This window comes from Anabrus simplex, chromosome 5, assembly GCF_040414725.1.
Source record: "Anabrus simplex isolate iqAnaSimp1 chromosome 5, ASM4041472v1, whole genome shotgun sequence".
NCBI lineage: Eukaryota > Metazoa > Arthropoda > Insecta > Orthoptera > Tettigoniidae > Anabrus > Anabrus simplex.
The window spans coordinates 100,612,521-100,629,104 of NC_090269.1; the positions used below are offsets into that span (position 1 = coordinate 100,612,521).

General features: G+C 38.4%; 1 pseudogene; it reads left to right on the forward strand.

Moving 5' to 3' along the window:
• The first annotated feature begins 1,372 nt into the window (after positions 1 to 1,372).
• LOC137500986 (putative nuclease HARBI1) lies at positions 1,373 to 8,946 on the forward strand (annotated as a pseudogene).
• Positions 8,947 to 16,584: the final 7,638 nt, after the last annotated feature.

Consider the following 16,584-nt stretch of genomic DNA (forward strand, 5'->3'; position numbering starts at 1 on the left):
ATTAAACAATACACATCTTACGAGGAGATAAAAACAGGGACGAATATAGAAACAAATGAATCGTTGAGAAAGCAAAAGATATACATATTAAAAATAACCTTAACCACACATCTTGCAGTGCGAAAATATTCGCCTTGAATGATTCCTGAATACAAAATGCACGCGCGCACACTTCTGAAGAGCCAGCAGGCAGGAAAAAGTAAGGTGAAACCTTAAGAGTTCTTCTGAGAAGAGTTCATCATTTTTTCTATGTTCTGACAAACTAATGAAGTCTTCCTTGAGTTCCTGATAAACATACACAACAGGAAATTCTCCTTCACTCTCAAATAGCTATAAAGACCAACGGTAAATTGCATTTTAAATATTGTGCAGAGACGTGAAAGCATGATCTTGAACATGATATAACTTCTTCATTTAACCTATTTTTTTAACACAAGGTGTTACATTAAACAATACACATCTTACGAGGAGATAAAAACAGGGACAAATATAGAAACAAATGAAACGTTGAGAAAGCAAAAGTTATACATATTAAAAATAACCTTAACCACACATCTTGCAGTGCGAAAATATTTGCCTTGAATGATTCCTGAATACAAAACGTGCGCGCGCGCGCGCGCACACACTTCTGAAGAGCCAGCAGGCAGGAAAAAGTAAGGTGAAACCTTAAGAGTTCTTCTGAGAAGAGTTCATCATTTTTTCTATGTTCTGACTAACTAATGAAGTCTCCCTTGAGTTCCTGATAAACATACACAACAGGAAATTCTCCTTCACTCTCAACAATAGCTATAAAGACCAACGGTAAATTGTATTTTAAATACTGTGCAGAGATGTGAAAGCATGATCTTGAACATGATATAACTTCTTCATTTAACCACCTTTGAAAGTCTCTCTCTCTATATTACATAGCTTCATTAACACCACTATTCTGTAGATGCACAAAATAATCTTGTAATCTTCACAGGTCCGGTATTCAGCTCGACAAGAATATAAAATTGATATTAAGGAATACGTTTTTGAGAGTTTGGAGGTTGACTGTGCCAGTATTTGTGGTGTATTGTTGCAGCGTTACGTGTAGGGTGGGGGTAGGTTTCTATGATGTTTATTGCGGGACATAGGGCTGGTTTACACGGGTAGAGTAGCGAGGCGAGTAGAGTAGTTAGTAGAGTAGCCACGTTACTCTACTCTACCGCAGTCTGGTAGAGTTGACACTCGTATCGTTCATACGGGAGTAGAGTCGTACAGTAGAGTCGAGTACAGTAGTAGCACCATGTCAAGACGTAAGCACATCGTAAGGAAGTGTTTAAAGACATTTACAAACATATTACTGCAAGAGGTTAGTGAAGCGTTAGAAGAAGAAGTAAATGAGGAAAAAAGGGAATGGGTAAGAGGCTGGCTTAGTAAGAGAGATACACTCGGGGCATCGGCATTAATTCTGAGAGAACTTGCGACAGAGGATAAAGATGAATACAGAAAGTGTATGAGGTTGACGCCTGATAACTTTCAGACATTGTTAGATATTATAACACCGCAAATTCAAAAACACGACACAGTGATGAGAGATGCAATAACACCGAGGGTTAAGCTTGAGGTGACTCTGAACTTCTTGGCCACTGGTAATAGCTACCGTACCTTATCTCACTTTTTCAGAGTTTCAAAGCCGGCCATATCGAAGTTTATTCCGGAAGTCTGTGATGCAATCTTCAGCAGTCTAAAGGATTTCATAAAGGTACAATTCCACACAATATTCTAAAATATCAATTATTAGAAGTATATATTAAATCTATTTCCTAAAAGGTTTTATATATAGTTTTAATCACATTAGTTGGTAAATAATTTAGGATTAAAATGTAAAACAAAGAAGAAAGATAATACAGGCTATATTTAACACATTTTGTAAGTTTGTCAAATAATTATCACATTGTTCACTGTTTTATTGGTCGGACATTTGCCAAGATTGACATAGCACGTCATTGCTTGGCGTTGACACGTCTAACTTTTGTGGTGTATCAACTGCTTTCACTGATGAACGCGGGGAAAGCAGGGAGTTCTGGAGTAGGAACATGGAGTGTGGAATGGACGTAGTGGAGGTATCTGATTCATATGAACAGCTAGGAGTGGAGATATCTATGGTTCTGTTACTTTCTAAAGAACTTGCTCCAAGTGAGCGCAGTCTGTACCGTGTTAAGGTACTTTGGATCTCACTTTGCGCCAGAACAGCCAGAGTGGGAGGTAATGCATTTAAGGAAAATGCTACAAATTTCCCAAACGCGTCATTTTCATTTTTGGGAGAATCCTCCTCAACTAGTGTCTGGTTGACACTGCGAAGTTCCTTTACTGCTTCCGTTAACTCCTCCAGTCGTCTCTTTTTTCCTCGCTGATGTTTCCTGTATGTTGGTGTTTGGAGGAGCTCTGCAGTCGTCTCGGTTGTAGTACCATCTTGTGCGTCATGCACGGCTCCTTCTTCAACCTCTTCCTCTTCATCTTGTGGCATAGTTTCCTGTAAAAAAACAACCATTGTATTCGAACAATTCGATAAATAGACTCATATATTATAGAATACATAATTGTTTCAGATACCGAGTAACGAAGATTGGATCTCTATGGCAGAAGGTTTCGAAAAGAAGTGGAATTTCCCTAAATGTTGCGGGGCTATAGATGGAAAACACATTTTAATTCGTGCACCTACGAATTCTGGGAGTGAATACTACAATTACAAGGGCACTAACAGCGTTGTACTGATGGCAGTCGTGGATCATAACTACTGATTTACGTACATTAACGTTGGTGCTAAGGGATCTAATTCTGATGGAGGTGTGTTTCAAAACTGTTCCATTCGTGAAGCTTTGGAAAATGGACTGTTACCTGACGGATACTTTTTAGTTGGAGATGATGCTTTCCCATTGAAAGTGTACTTGATGAAGCCATATAGCAGCTACAGGAGAAGTCTAACTGTCCCAGAACAGATATTCAATTATCGCTTAAGTCGTGCCAGAAGAATAGTAGAAAATGCTTTTGGAATTTTAGTTAGCAGGTTCAGGGTGTTTGATAGTCACTTGGCGGTAAAGTTGACAACAATAAACAAAATTGTTTGTGCTGCTTGCACTCTACATAACTGGTTACGATTAACTTCGCCAAGAACATATTTCCAGCAGGGTTCCGTTGATGAAGAAAATATCGATACTGGAGAAATAATTCCAGCACATTGGAGAGCCGAAATAGCGGAACTCCGCAATTTGGAGAAATATGGGGGGACAAACTCGACACAGTTGGCCAAGAACATGAGGGATCGTCTCAAGAATCATTTTGTTAATGAAGGAGCAGTTCCCTGGCAGTACAAGCATGTATTTTAACCCAGGAACACAAACGATTGAATTTTTATGACTTTATTCATTATTGTACAGAAAGTAACGACAGTGTAATCATCCCCTCAGGATTTTACTAGTCTTCGTCTGTGAATACTGTAGTGGTGATTTCTAAGATAAAACTATATGAACGAGCTCCAGTCTAATTATAGATCATAATTCTGGCGAAGGTTTATGTTCCACGGTGAAGGGGTGAGGTACTCCTTTCCCCAGTTAGACTGTAGTGATGTTTCTATTTCCATTTTTTTGTATTTCAGCCAACCTAAATCTTATCCGAATGAAATTTTACAGAATTCATTTCAAAAGTTATAGAAAGAATACCCGTTGGCCATCAGTGTGTCGTCTCAGAACCCACGAGTCTCAAAACTCACGAGTATCAAAATTCACGAATTCTAAGAAGAGGATTGGCAAGAATAGGTTTCTCTGTCTGGGCCAGTCTCAAACCTCACGAGCAGGACCAGTTCTTCTTTGAATGGATATATGCCCACCCTACTAGTAATGATACAATCGGATATTTAAAAAAAAAATCAAATAGCTTCCATCCGGTTATTTAAATAATGGAATAAATAATCAAATGAATTGCAAATATCATTCAGTTATATTGCGTAGAATAATCGGTTGCGTCATGAATAAATTTTTCGGTGTAAATGTGTCGGATGGATAATCGATTGAATTATGTGAACAGATGAAAAATAGAAATACTCCTCTTTTTTTGCAATCCATGAAGTCCAATGCTGAAGACGGCACAAACACTCAGTTCCTGAGCCATAGGAATTAACAAATGAAAGTGAAAATCCCGGCCGGGAGTCGAACCTGGGACTCCCTGGACCCATTGGACCATAGGCCAGCATGCTAACCATGTATCCATGCAGCCGGACGACATAAAATTAAAGTAGGTATATTGCCTGCTGCTAGTTAAAATAAATTTTCAGTTGGTAGTAATTACCGGGGCTTAGTTCTATTATGAGGCCAGAAGACGGCATTCACTTATATAAGAAACTTTATTTTACCGATATAAAATATTACGACTGTTAATTCACTCATTTAGTTTCATTAGAGATTAATTTGGTCATAAATCTCATCGCAGGGAAATTAAATTACTTATCTCCATTCCCTTCAGAAAGTGGGCGAGTATGATGAACGGTCTCTGATACGCTTTCCGAAAATAATATGAACTCATGCTCCGCACGTATGACTGAGTCATGTACTGCCAGATGCCTTACTTAGCATAGATTAATATATTACATCACGCCCCCACACGATTACATGAAACGCAATGTTTTATACTTGTAGTGTTGACTACTTGGGTCACCAAATTTATAAATTCATAAATTAAAATGTGTCAGAATTTTATCTAAAATATAGCGAAGTAGCTAATCACTATCTTTGACGTTCTGTTGCTATATGACTTAAAAAAGACTCCACAGCGCTGATGTTGATGATATTTTATGATGGTGGTTCTTTCCCCAGCCAAGAAAATGTGGAAAGGTTCTTTAAAAATCAGTAAGTGTTGAAGACAATGAAAGGTGGTGGTGGTGGTGATTACTGTTTTAAGAGGGAGTGCAACTGGGCAGCCATCCTCTATTAATACTAATCAGAGGGAAAAAATGGAAGGTGGCCCATACTTCGAGAAAATGAAGGTTTCGGGCAAAGAAAGACAAGGGCCTTTTCTAAAAAATGTAAGTACCCCTGGGGCTCCTTTTAGTCACCTCTTACGATAGGCAGAGGATACTGTGGATGTTACTCTGCCACCCCAACACAGAGGGGAAAATAATGGTCGGTGAATGACACAGAGGTGTACTATTATTATTATTATTATTATTATTATTATTATTATTATTATTATTATTATTATTATTATTATTATTATTATTATCAAAACATTTTTCTGTGGTCTTAAAGGTAATATAACGTATTTTTCCTTTTGATATAAATTTAATGTTAATGGTATTGTGGCCTCAGGAGAGGCCTGGTGAGTGAGTCACCGCGCACCTCACCCCTCCTGCCGTCATCGCAGGCACCTGCTATCCGGAGTCGTGAATTTTGAGACTCATTGGAATATTAATTTAGCTATTAGTTTGCAGTCGTGAGTTTTGATACCATTTGCTACTAATTTTCGCACGTGAGTTTTGAGACGTAACCGGCCATAAGTACACTGTAAATTACGCTGGCGTAGGCCTAATTTGCAGTAGCTTCTTCGCCATAAATATCCCAATTATTGATCTATTTTTTTTGTTCGTTGCTTGTACGGCCCAGGTGTAGAGCTTAGGCTTCTAGATCTGACACTGTACTGTAAACAATAATTATTTTGGATATTCCAAACAACATATGGAAACTATTCAATTTGTTGGGGAAATTACTGTTATTGCTGAAAATGAATGGCAGTGGCATTGGATATGTAGTAGGTCCCTATGTATGTTATTAATATGATTAATGTTCACAGTCCTGCACCATTGTATTGCCTAACTTAAACATGTCGAGACACATGATGAACACGCTGTGTAACATTGAAACTTGAGAAATCTTCATTTTAAGTAAAAATCCAGCTGACACTTGTTTATATTTTATGTTGCATCTTCGAAACTATTATAGGTATAGGTATTTTTAAAATCCTTCTTCCATAGAAAAGATGGTAGTCTGTTCTTCATTACAGCACAGCACACCTACATTTGTTTCACCTCCAAAGGTGTACCTCCCCTTAATATCACTCAGCTATAACGTTACGTTGTGGATGAATTGGCCTAATGTACTTAACTTTTACTATTACTTTACAAAATATACTTTACTCAGGATGACAAACTTTACAGTGAATGTTATTGCTTTTTACTTAATGTGAGATATGTATGAACAATATAGTGTACTTACCACAGCCTGGGTTTCATTTTTACTCCTAGCATCCTTTAGCATGGCATCCATTATCGTGAACCACTTAAGAGACGGAGTGTAGATGTCTGCGGCACCACCTCCAGACTTCTTGGATCTTCGTATTTTAATGAGTTCTTGATTGTATGTACATCGTAAGTTTTTTATTTTCTGTTTAAGTTCCGTTAACCCAAAACCCTCTTTACCCATTTTCGCAATCAAGTCCTCTTCCGCCGCCCGTCTCATATTCTTATTTCTATAAGTAACGCTGTTTATGTTCCATAAACATTCTTTTTCGCTGTAGAGCTCCACAAATTTGCAAGTTTCTTCTTCCGTCCACTTCATTTTGCTGCCAAATAAACGCTCAACGTAATACCACCGTATACACACATGCAAATACAGCAGTCGAATGATGCGCCAGCTGAAAAATCGAGGGTCCTCGGACTTCTCCGCCAGCTCTCGGAGCTCGGTTCCGGTGGAGGGGGAAGGATAGTGGTAGAGTTACTTTACCGCAGCGGAAACCCACTCTACTCTACTACCTACTAACTACTCTACTCTACTTGCTACTATCCCGGTCGTTTACACGATGCTAGTAGCTCTACTATCCACTCTACTCGCCTCGCTACTCTACCCGTGTAAACCAGCCCATAAGGCGGTAAAGCTATGGCGCGAGATGAAGAGGAACAGAGCGTGTTGGATAGTTTAGGTCTGGGGAGTGGCCTGTTCCTCTTCATCTAGGCTGCACACGTACATGGTTAATTAACAGAATCAAGTTAAAACTTCAACAAACATAAGTGAACTATTGTCGCGGCCACCAAATTAGGCGGGTGAGGAAAACTGTGCTTTCGTCAGATATGGGAACGGTGAAGCGACAGATGGTCGAGAGTCGCTTATCTCCGAGCATGGATTGGCAACGCTGATCGTGCAGTGCTGTCTAGTTGAAGCCTATCCGCTCCAGGCCACCTTACCGAGTCATTCCCTGTCATGCATCTGTTGAGTTCGCACTGTAAGTGCAGTTAAAGATGGATAGTAAATGTGTTCAGCCTGGTGTTTTTTCGGGTCTGTTATCTAAGTGCGAGAAACTAATTTCAGGATCTATTTTTCAGGATAAAGTCTTCAAATTCTAAAAGGGGAGCTTGATTTACTGATTGTGTTGGCTGGTTTGATAGATGGAAGAAGCCCTGCAGCATCAGTAAGTTAAACATTTGTGGCGAAAAACTATCTGCTGATTTGAGAAATGTTAACGAATTCAAGCCGGGCTGAGTGGCTCAAACATTTGAGCCGCTGACCTTCTGACCCCAACTTGGCAGGTTCGATCCTGGCTCAGTTAGGTGGTATTTGAAGGTGCTCAGATATGTCAGCTTCGTGTCTGTATAGTTTCTGGCATGTAAGAGAACTCTTGCGGGACAAAATTCTGGCAGCTCAGCGTCTCCGAAAATCATCAGAAGTAGTTAGTGGGAATCTACATCTATATCATCTGATCGCCAGGCAGGCATCAATTTTTGATAATGAGACAAAGTCTCTCATAGTGCATTGGCGCTGCCGGTGGCTCCAAGTAGCCTATGCAGTGCCCTCCACGGTATGTATTAGCCATGCGTCTTGGTGGGTGTGCTATTTACCAACTGATGAATCCAACTTAGCACACTGGGGTGAAATGCTGGCAACCAGGAATGAGTTAGCTGGATAATTGATAATGTCCAATAATGGACCAATAATATTGGTATAGATTAAATACCGCTTTGATGGTGGCCTTTTCAACTTGGCTAGACTTCATTCGCGAAGACATACCAGTCTTACTAGAGTAACTGAAATGCAGTATGCTGATGATACTGCATCACCGGCTATTACACCTGAGGAATTGAACAGTCATTCAACAGTTTCAAGGATGCAAATGACCTTTTTGGCCTCACCATCAACACCAAAAAACCAAGGTACTTGCTCAGCCTGCACCAGGGACTAACATTCTAGAATTTAGCATTACCATCTTAAACATCAGACATTAATAGCTCTGTACCAGCGTTTCTGGTACTCTACAGTCAAAACCAGTTATAACCACTTAGACGATAGGTGATAGTCACACAAACCAGTCTTTTTTTTAAATTGCTAAAAATGTCGTATGAGTAAATTCTAGGCGAACAAGAAACTCCTCTGAAACGGTTGGAAGGGCTTAAGAGGAAGGATTTAGCTAGCCAGACAAAATCCGTAATTTTGAATGTGTTGCAATACGTGCAGAAGTTTGCTGACTAATAATTTGCAGACTGTGAACTTTAAGAAAAGCCAAAAATTGATTGCAAAATGTGTAATTTTAGCCTTCGTTCGGTCCAGAGATTTGTTAATGAAGTGAAATATTCACCCAACCATAAAATACTTTCATCTTCAAGGAAAACTTGATAAATTAGCTCTCTCTTGGGACCATAAGGTAGTAAGGTTGCCACCCTACCACTGCCAGTACAAAACAGTTGAAATAATTTGGGCTCAAGTCAAGAGAGAAGGGGCAGAGTGGAACAAAACAGTCAAAATAAAGGACCTAGAAAAACTCACGTCAGAAGCCGTTGACCGTGCGACTGCTGCAGATTGGGAAAAGTGCTTCAATCGCATGGAAAATCTTCAAGCAGACGATTGGGCCAAGGAAATAATAAGGGACAAAAGAATGGAGCCATTCATCATCAGTGTAAATGACGACTTGACTGATAGTGCGATGCGTGATGACAGTGACTAAGAAATTTTAGACTGCCTTTTAGCTAGAAACCGATTCTTAATTCATTGTAAATTAATGTAAACCTATTCTTTAAAGTTGTTCTTTTTCTGTATTATTCAGTACAAGATACATTATTCAAATATTTAAGGTTATAATGTAATAAAACTCATACAGATTAATATGTAATCTGAAAGTACTTAGGCCGTCCTGCAGCCTGTGCTTGCGTGCACACCCCGAACTGCAGCAGCTACCATCATTTACATGATCGCTTGCTGGGCAATTTTCCAGGAAAACTACAAGAATTACGGAAATATGTTTCAGATAAAAAATGTAAGTCAGGCGATTTTTTACATTTCTTTCCGCAGACAAAATGTTATTGGCTGAAGAAATAAAAACTTGGCCGCTTACTGAAATTTTCAATACATGATTCTACGGATTTAAATTTACTCGTTCAAGATTTTATTTTTAATAATTATTTAAAGTGGTTTATTTGGAAAATAGTTATATCACTGAAATCAGTAGTCTTATCTGAAGCTTGTTAGTATAATTTGTTTCGAAACTTTGTATGAAGTAACATCAGGAGCTTGAGAGAGAACAACCTGCCTTGCGCTCCGAAATGATGTGTATTCAGTTAGACCTTGGCAACAGCGTAATTTCTCTGACCCGCCTAATTTGGTGGCCGCGAGAATACAGTATTTGTGGAGTGGAACTGAGAGAAATGTTTATACACACTACGTACTCAAATAATGTGTCAGCAGGAAAGAAATTGCATAAATTAATCAGTAATGTCGCATATGGTCTTGGCTGATAAATGAGATGTTCTCTTTCTCCTTCCAAATTGTAGAGATTGTTGAGTGTGATACACTCAATTCCTTCCTGATACTGGTGTTTGTTTCCCCATTTTGAAATCACCATATTATTTGTTAATTTTTTTCAGTGTTAAATACTTTCCCTTTCTTTTGGGTCATCTTCACAGTGATGCTTGCACTGACCATTTTACAACAAGACTGATTTGATATCTATAATATTCTGAAAACAAGATTTTGAAAATAAGCTTTATATTGACATGATACTGTATAGACTTTTGGGCTTATGCCGTGTCAAGAAAATAAAGTGAAATTCTTGACGTTTTGCAAAATTTTTTACATTTCGCAAAGAACTGTGCTTTTATTTTCTTGACACGGCATAAGCCCAAAAGCCTTTACAGTATCATGCCTATAAATACAGCCGTGCAAACATCAATGGCAAGCTTTATATTGTCAGCAATTCTCAAGCGCGTAAAGGGCTCCATACACGTACAGACTTAGTCGGAGGTAAGTCTGCGCAAACCAATCTCTTCAGACATGTCTCTGTGTGTATGGCTGATAAGTCTGCCGACAAAATGTCTGCAGGCAAGTCTCTGACATTCTAGCGCTGCTTGAATTCAGCCGGAGACTTTGCAACGAAAACGCTAACTCAGAGTTGCGGCAAAAAATGTAAACGTGGTAACCTACAAATATGAAACTGAATATTTTTTTGAACGTCTTCATGCAGAGCGCTACATTATATCCAAGTAACAACTCATCTTCTATACCGTCTCTCTCTCTCTCACACACACACACACACACACACACACACACAACTGTGATGATTCTTGTCTGAATTTTCTAATGCTGTCTTTGAAAACGTTTGCATCAAAGGCAAAAAAAGTCTGCCCCAGCCTATAAAAGAAGTAAGGAAGGAGGTACCGTATATACTCGAAATGCAGCAATGCAACAGGCACTCGTGAGCTCACACTAACACTTGCTGGCAAATCGAAAATTCCTTGGGTATTTGAAAACTTAAAACCATCCACTGATCGGACTGACAACTTCTATGATCTGCTTGTTTGGTTCAGAAATCGGTCAAAGACAAATGCATGAATGAGTGGAGTCGTTTATTTATTTACACCCACATTGGAGCACTTAAATCACATTATACACATCTAAGTCTTCAAAGAATTAACTGTGAATTTAGCTTTCACCATCTTCCACCCCTCCCAAAATCTCTTCATTCTTTCCAACGTGGCTGCCCTTTCTTCATCAGATATGATGTTTACATTTCAGAGATTTTAGTTTAAGTCTTATATGTTTGTTCTTCAGAATCCTTTTCTCTGTTTGCAATTTGTTGCATTGTAACATTCATCTCTTCTAAATCATCTTGGACTTCTTTGAACCAATTTTTGTTGTTTTATACAGAGTTTGTTCTTGCAGTAGAAAAGGTCTTAAAATCGAGAATCCTAACGTAGGAAAGCACTTCTCATTCTCGACAGTGCCATGTCCCATCCTAATGCAGAACAGTTTCGAGACGAAGATGAAAGTGCCATGTTTCTCCCTCCTTACACAATTTTGGTTTGTCAACCCAGTGAGCCGGGGCATTTTGGAAGAATTGAAGAAGAGGTACAGAATGTAAACTTGTTTCTTCTGTTGTCTTAGCCATGGAGGAAGGGTGTGACATTGATTGTTAAACTAAAGAAAATACATATGTTGGACATAATCAGATAGATATCTAAATCTTGGAATTAAATTGAGAATATAAGCTTCATTTGGACTGTGTTATGCATCACTTGACTAAGCGCCAATTCTCAATTTTCCAGATATCTACACCACCCGGTAGCCGAGGCTTCAAACTACATGAAAAAAATTATTTGTACTCTCGAACATTGTTTATATCGAAAATAAATCGATTAGGACCATGCGCCAATCTAAATATTGCCTGAAGATATTTCTGCATCAACATTTAAAGTTAAGAACTTCATGATCGTTCTGTATTGAATAGAGAAATAAGATGTACAATATTAGAAGGATCCACCTTTCAATACTTCGTTGCAAGTTGAACTAAAAAAATGTCACAACTTGTTTATTGGGACCGGTTTCAACACATTACAAGTGTCCTCATCAGTCAAATAGTAAAGTAGGGCAAGATATAAAGATCTTAAAACAACTAATACATTGAACACAGGCAAAAAATTAACATTGATTCTTATCGTAGCAATTCAGTTAAAGTCCAAAACGCAATGATCGCAGTCAAGAGAGTAAACAGAACATCATTGTCTTGCGCCGAAAACAAATATGGTTGAAGTTCACAAGCAGGTGAAGTATGCACTTATGTAGAGTCGTTGCTAGACAGGTCTTGTAGGCATTTGTTTCTCAGGCTGAAGAGTAAAAGGTGACGTAATTGAAGTCTTAGGAAAACAGTGTAGGATTTAATTTCGTCAAATTCAAAGTAGATATATAAGTTTGAGAATAATTTAAAACATTAAAAAGAATAAAGCCAAATAAAAATATATTAAAAATAGGAAGAAATAAAAAAAGAAAATTGGAATGTGAGGTTCAACTCGAAACAACTTGCTGTAGTAATTGATAGATGAATGGGAGATGATAAAGAGAAGGTTGGGGAATGTTTATTAGAGGGTGGTGGTGGTGATGATTATTGCTATTAGAGGAAGTACAAATGGGTAAATATCTTCTATATAAAACTAAACCGAGGAAAAAAGAGGAACAGGTCCGACACTTCGAAAAATGAAGATATCGGTAAAGGGAGAAAAGGGCCACGAAGGGCGTGAAAATGAAAGACTCCCTAGCCCTCGCAAACCTAATAGCGTCGGGGTCGGAAAAGAACAAGAGTTGACCAAGGGAGGTCGGACAGGATAGATGAAAGTGAGGAGCCTGGCACAAGTAAGTGGAAGCAATGCCAGGACTCAGCTAAGGGCCCCGTGGTCGCCAACCCACGCTCCGAAGTTCAGAGCCCCTGGGGGGTTAGAGAGTGGGAAGGAACCTTTTCTTTATCATCTCCCATTCATCTATCAATTACTACGGTAAGTTGTTTCGAGTTGAACCTCACATTCCAATTTTCTTTTTTTATTTCTTCCTATTTTTAATATATTTTTATTTGGCTTTATTCTTTTTAATGTTTTAAATTATTCTCAAACTTATATATCTACTTTGAATTTGACAAAATTAAATCCTACACTGTTTTCCTAAGACTTCAATTACGTCACCTTTTACTCTTCGGCCTGAGAAACAAATGCCTACAAGACCTGTCTAGCAACGACTCTACATAAGTGCATACTTCACCTGCTTGTGAACTTCAACTATATTTGTTTTCAGCGCAAGACAATGATGTTCTGTTTACTCTCTTGACTGCGATCATTGTGTTTTGGACTTTAACTGAATTGCTACGATAAGAATCAATGTTAATTTTTTTGCCTGTGTTCAATGTATTAGTTGTTTTAAGATCTTTATATCTTGCCCTACTTTACTATTTGGCTGATGATGACACTTGAAATGCCCATTTTCACACCAGGCAAATGCTGGGGCTGTACCTTAATTAAGGCCACGGCCGCTTCCTTCCAACTCCTAGGCCTTTCCCATCCCATCGTCGCCATAAGACCTATCTGTGTCGGTGCGACGTAAAGAAAAAAAAAAAAAAAGACACTTGTAATGTGTCGAAACCGATCCCAATAAACAAGTTGTGACTTCTTTTTAGTTCAACTTACAACGAAGTATTGAAAGGTGGATCCTTCTAATATTGTACATCTTCTTAAACAACATTTGGCGGTTGCTTGGTCATGTTATGCGTATTGCTCTTTCCCGCCTTTTTATTCCTGTGACAACAGTGAAGTTTCTCCGTGATTGTCTACCGTCTTCATACTAACAAAATTATTTAGTGAGTGCCTATTAACACTATTCACTTCTGTTTTGGCATGGATCACTTGAGGTCTTCTTCAAGAGCTCAACGAATCGTCGAGTTAGAAAGGAAGGAAATCTACTTGCAAACATTATTACAGGTTAGTTATTCAACCTATATCACAGTACCACTAGCATACATGACAAATGTATTTTACTTATGGATTCTTTTTCAAATAGTTTCACCATTCTATATTCTCTTCTCATTATACAGGAAGATGAGCCAGATTTACATCCACAGACACCAGCTATTGTGACACACGTTCACGAATCCCAAAAAGATGTAATTTTTTCCAGCAGTCTGACAGAGCTCAGTCCAATGAAATGCTGTCATGCTACCCATGGTACTGTTCTGGGGTGTAATACAGCCATGACTAGCAATCTTCAGAATGATTATTCAGATTTAGAACTGAGATGCTGTAGTGATTCAAACTTTGTTGAGGGCACAATGGATGCAACAACATTGTTGAACGTAAGTACGATTTAGTTAATGGAAAAGAAACACCATCATATCCTATAGCATTGCCAGACAGATACTGTAGATCAGAGTCGGGTAAGGTTTTTCTAGGAAGAAATACATTCTTACTCCACAATATAATATTTCTGTTTTACAGGAAAATTCACAGTCTGACGATCGGCAGCAGTCCGTTCCTGTATCACTGGACGAACATCACTTCTCTCATTCCCATACAGACGTTAGTTCCGATTATAGTAATGCTATTAATGAACATGTTGTTTTAGGCTCCAGCATCTCCAATTATGCAGCTAGCCAGACCCATTGTTCAACTCCTCAGCTGATGAATGAAGCATCTCAGATATTGGAAGCTCAAGACAATGATTCTCTGGGAGAAGGGAGACCAAGAAAAGGTTGGAAAAGAAAATATCCATTTCAGAATCGAAGAATTAGGGAGATGAAATGTGTTCAAAATGAAACCTATATCACATAGCGGGGAAATCTTAAAGAACCCAAAGAATTTAGAGAATACATTTGTTCGTGTAAATGTCTGAACAAAATAGGAATTGATGCATTGAAATAAGAGTTTAAAAACTTCTATAGTACTACATCACACGATGCACAAACAGTTGTTATTTGTGCCATGGTAACAACAAAAGATGTCAAACCGAAGATAGTGAAGGACTCCAACAAAAGAACAGCCACAAGAACATACACCATCCGCGGTGTCAAAGTATGCAAAAGTTTCTTCTTGCAAACATTTTTAGGATCTCCAGTGGAAAGGTTCATCTGGCAATTAAGAAGATACAATCACCAAGGGGCGTTGTGGATCGTCGTGGATTGGCTGGTGGAAGAAATAAACTCCCTGAAAGTAAACTGAAAGAAGTCATAGACCACATAAAGAAGTTTCCACGTTACAAATCTCACTTTAGGAGAAGCGAGACACAAGCAGAATTTCTTGCCCCTGAAATAACGGTCAATGTCATGTATGATATGTACAAGGACAAGGTTTCAAATCCTGTATCAAAAGCAAGTTATAAGAAGTTATTCCTCACGAACTTCAACATCAAAAGGAAACCACTGAAAAAGGACACATGTAATGTGTGTGACGCCTTGGAAGTTCAGATCCAAAACACAACTGGATGCAAAGCCGAGAATTTAAAAAAAAAAAAAAGAAAATCATCTTGAACAAGCCAAAATTGCGCAGGATATGAGATCATCGGACATGTCGAAGGCAAAACAAGATGGCGCCCTGGAAGTTCTTAGCTTTGACTTAGAGAAAACCTTGCCATTGCCTAGAATTCCTACAAATACAGTCTTTTATAAAAGGCAGTTATGGCTTTATAACTTAGGAATACGCAGCGGTAAGGATGAAAGAGGACACTGCTATGTCTGGTTAGAGGGTGAGGCAGGCCGAGGATCACAGGAGGTATCCTCATGCCTGATGAAATATTTAATGGAACAGCTACCAGCTGTTGAAGAAGTCATCTTGTGATCAGATTCCTGTGGAGGACAGAACCGAAACATGAAAATGGTTTTGATGTTAAAAGCTATCTTAGAACAGCATCCCACAGTGAAAAAAATCGCTCAACGTTTTCTTGTTCCAGGACATTGCTTTCTCCCCAATGACAGTGATTTCGGGGACATAGAGTGTGCACTGAAACATCAGCAAAGGTTGTATACAGCTGAGGACTACATCAATGTGATGAAATTTTGTAGGAAGAGGAATCCCTTAGTTGTTCACAAAATGAAGTATGAGGATTTTAAAAGTACAGATTTACTTGAGAAACAAATCGTGAATCGGAAGACAAATAATTTGAGGGAGAAGATAAACTGGCTGAAAGTAAAAGAGATAGAGCTACATAAAGACAAACCATTTAGCATCTTCTTCAAGCAGGAATATAAAGGACAGCCAGTTAAAATAAACATTCAGAAGAAGAAAGCTGTTGGTCGTCCTTCACAAAATGGTGTGACCCACTATTTAGCAATGTGTTAACACCTCTGTGGCCGCATGGAAAACCCATTTCAGAAGCGAAGCTCAACGACATACGCTCTTTGATGTCACTTATTCCAAAAGATGCCACTGATTTTTATCGTAAACTCTGCAGTCATCCGGGTATTGAAGACGATATTGATGGATTCGATTGCCAGCAACTTGATTTCATTGTTGAAAATGAAATTTAGATGAAGCTGATGATACTTCCCATTCCTGTATCAGATTGAACATTCTGAAGTTTATTTCAATTTCTGTTATCAGTGATATCAAGTAGATAGACTGGCATAAGTGAACCCCATCTGTAAAATATCAGTATGTAATAGTATGGATAATATGTTTCTTTGTATGTATGGTAATGGTATTTTAGAATAATAAACAGAAATTTTGTTCAACATTACTCATAAAACTGTTTATACGTCTGTTTACCTAGATTATTACCCTTTCGTAGTAACAATCCTCAATGTAAAACATAAGTAAAGGCATAACATTAATATGCATCACAT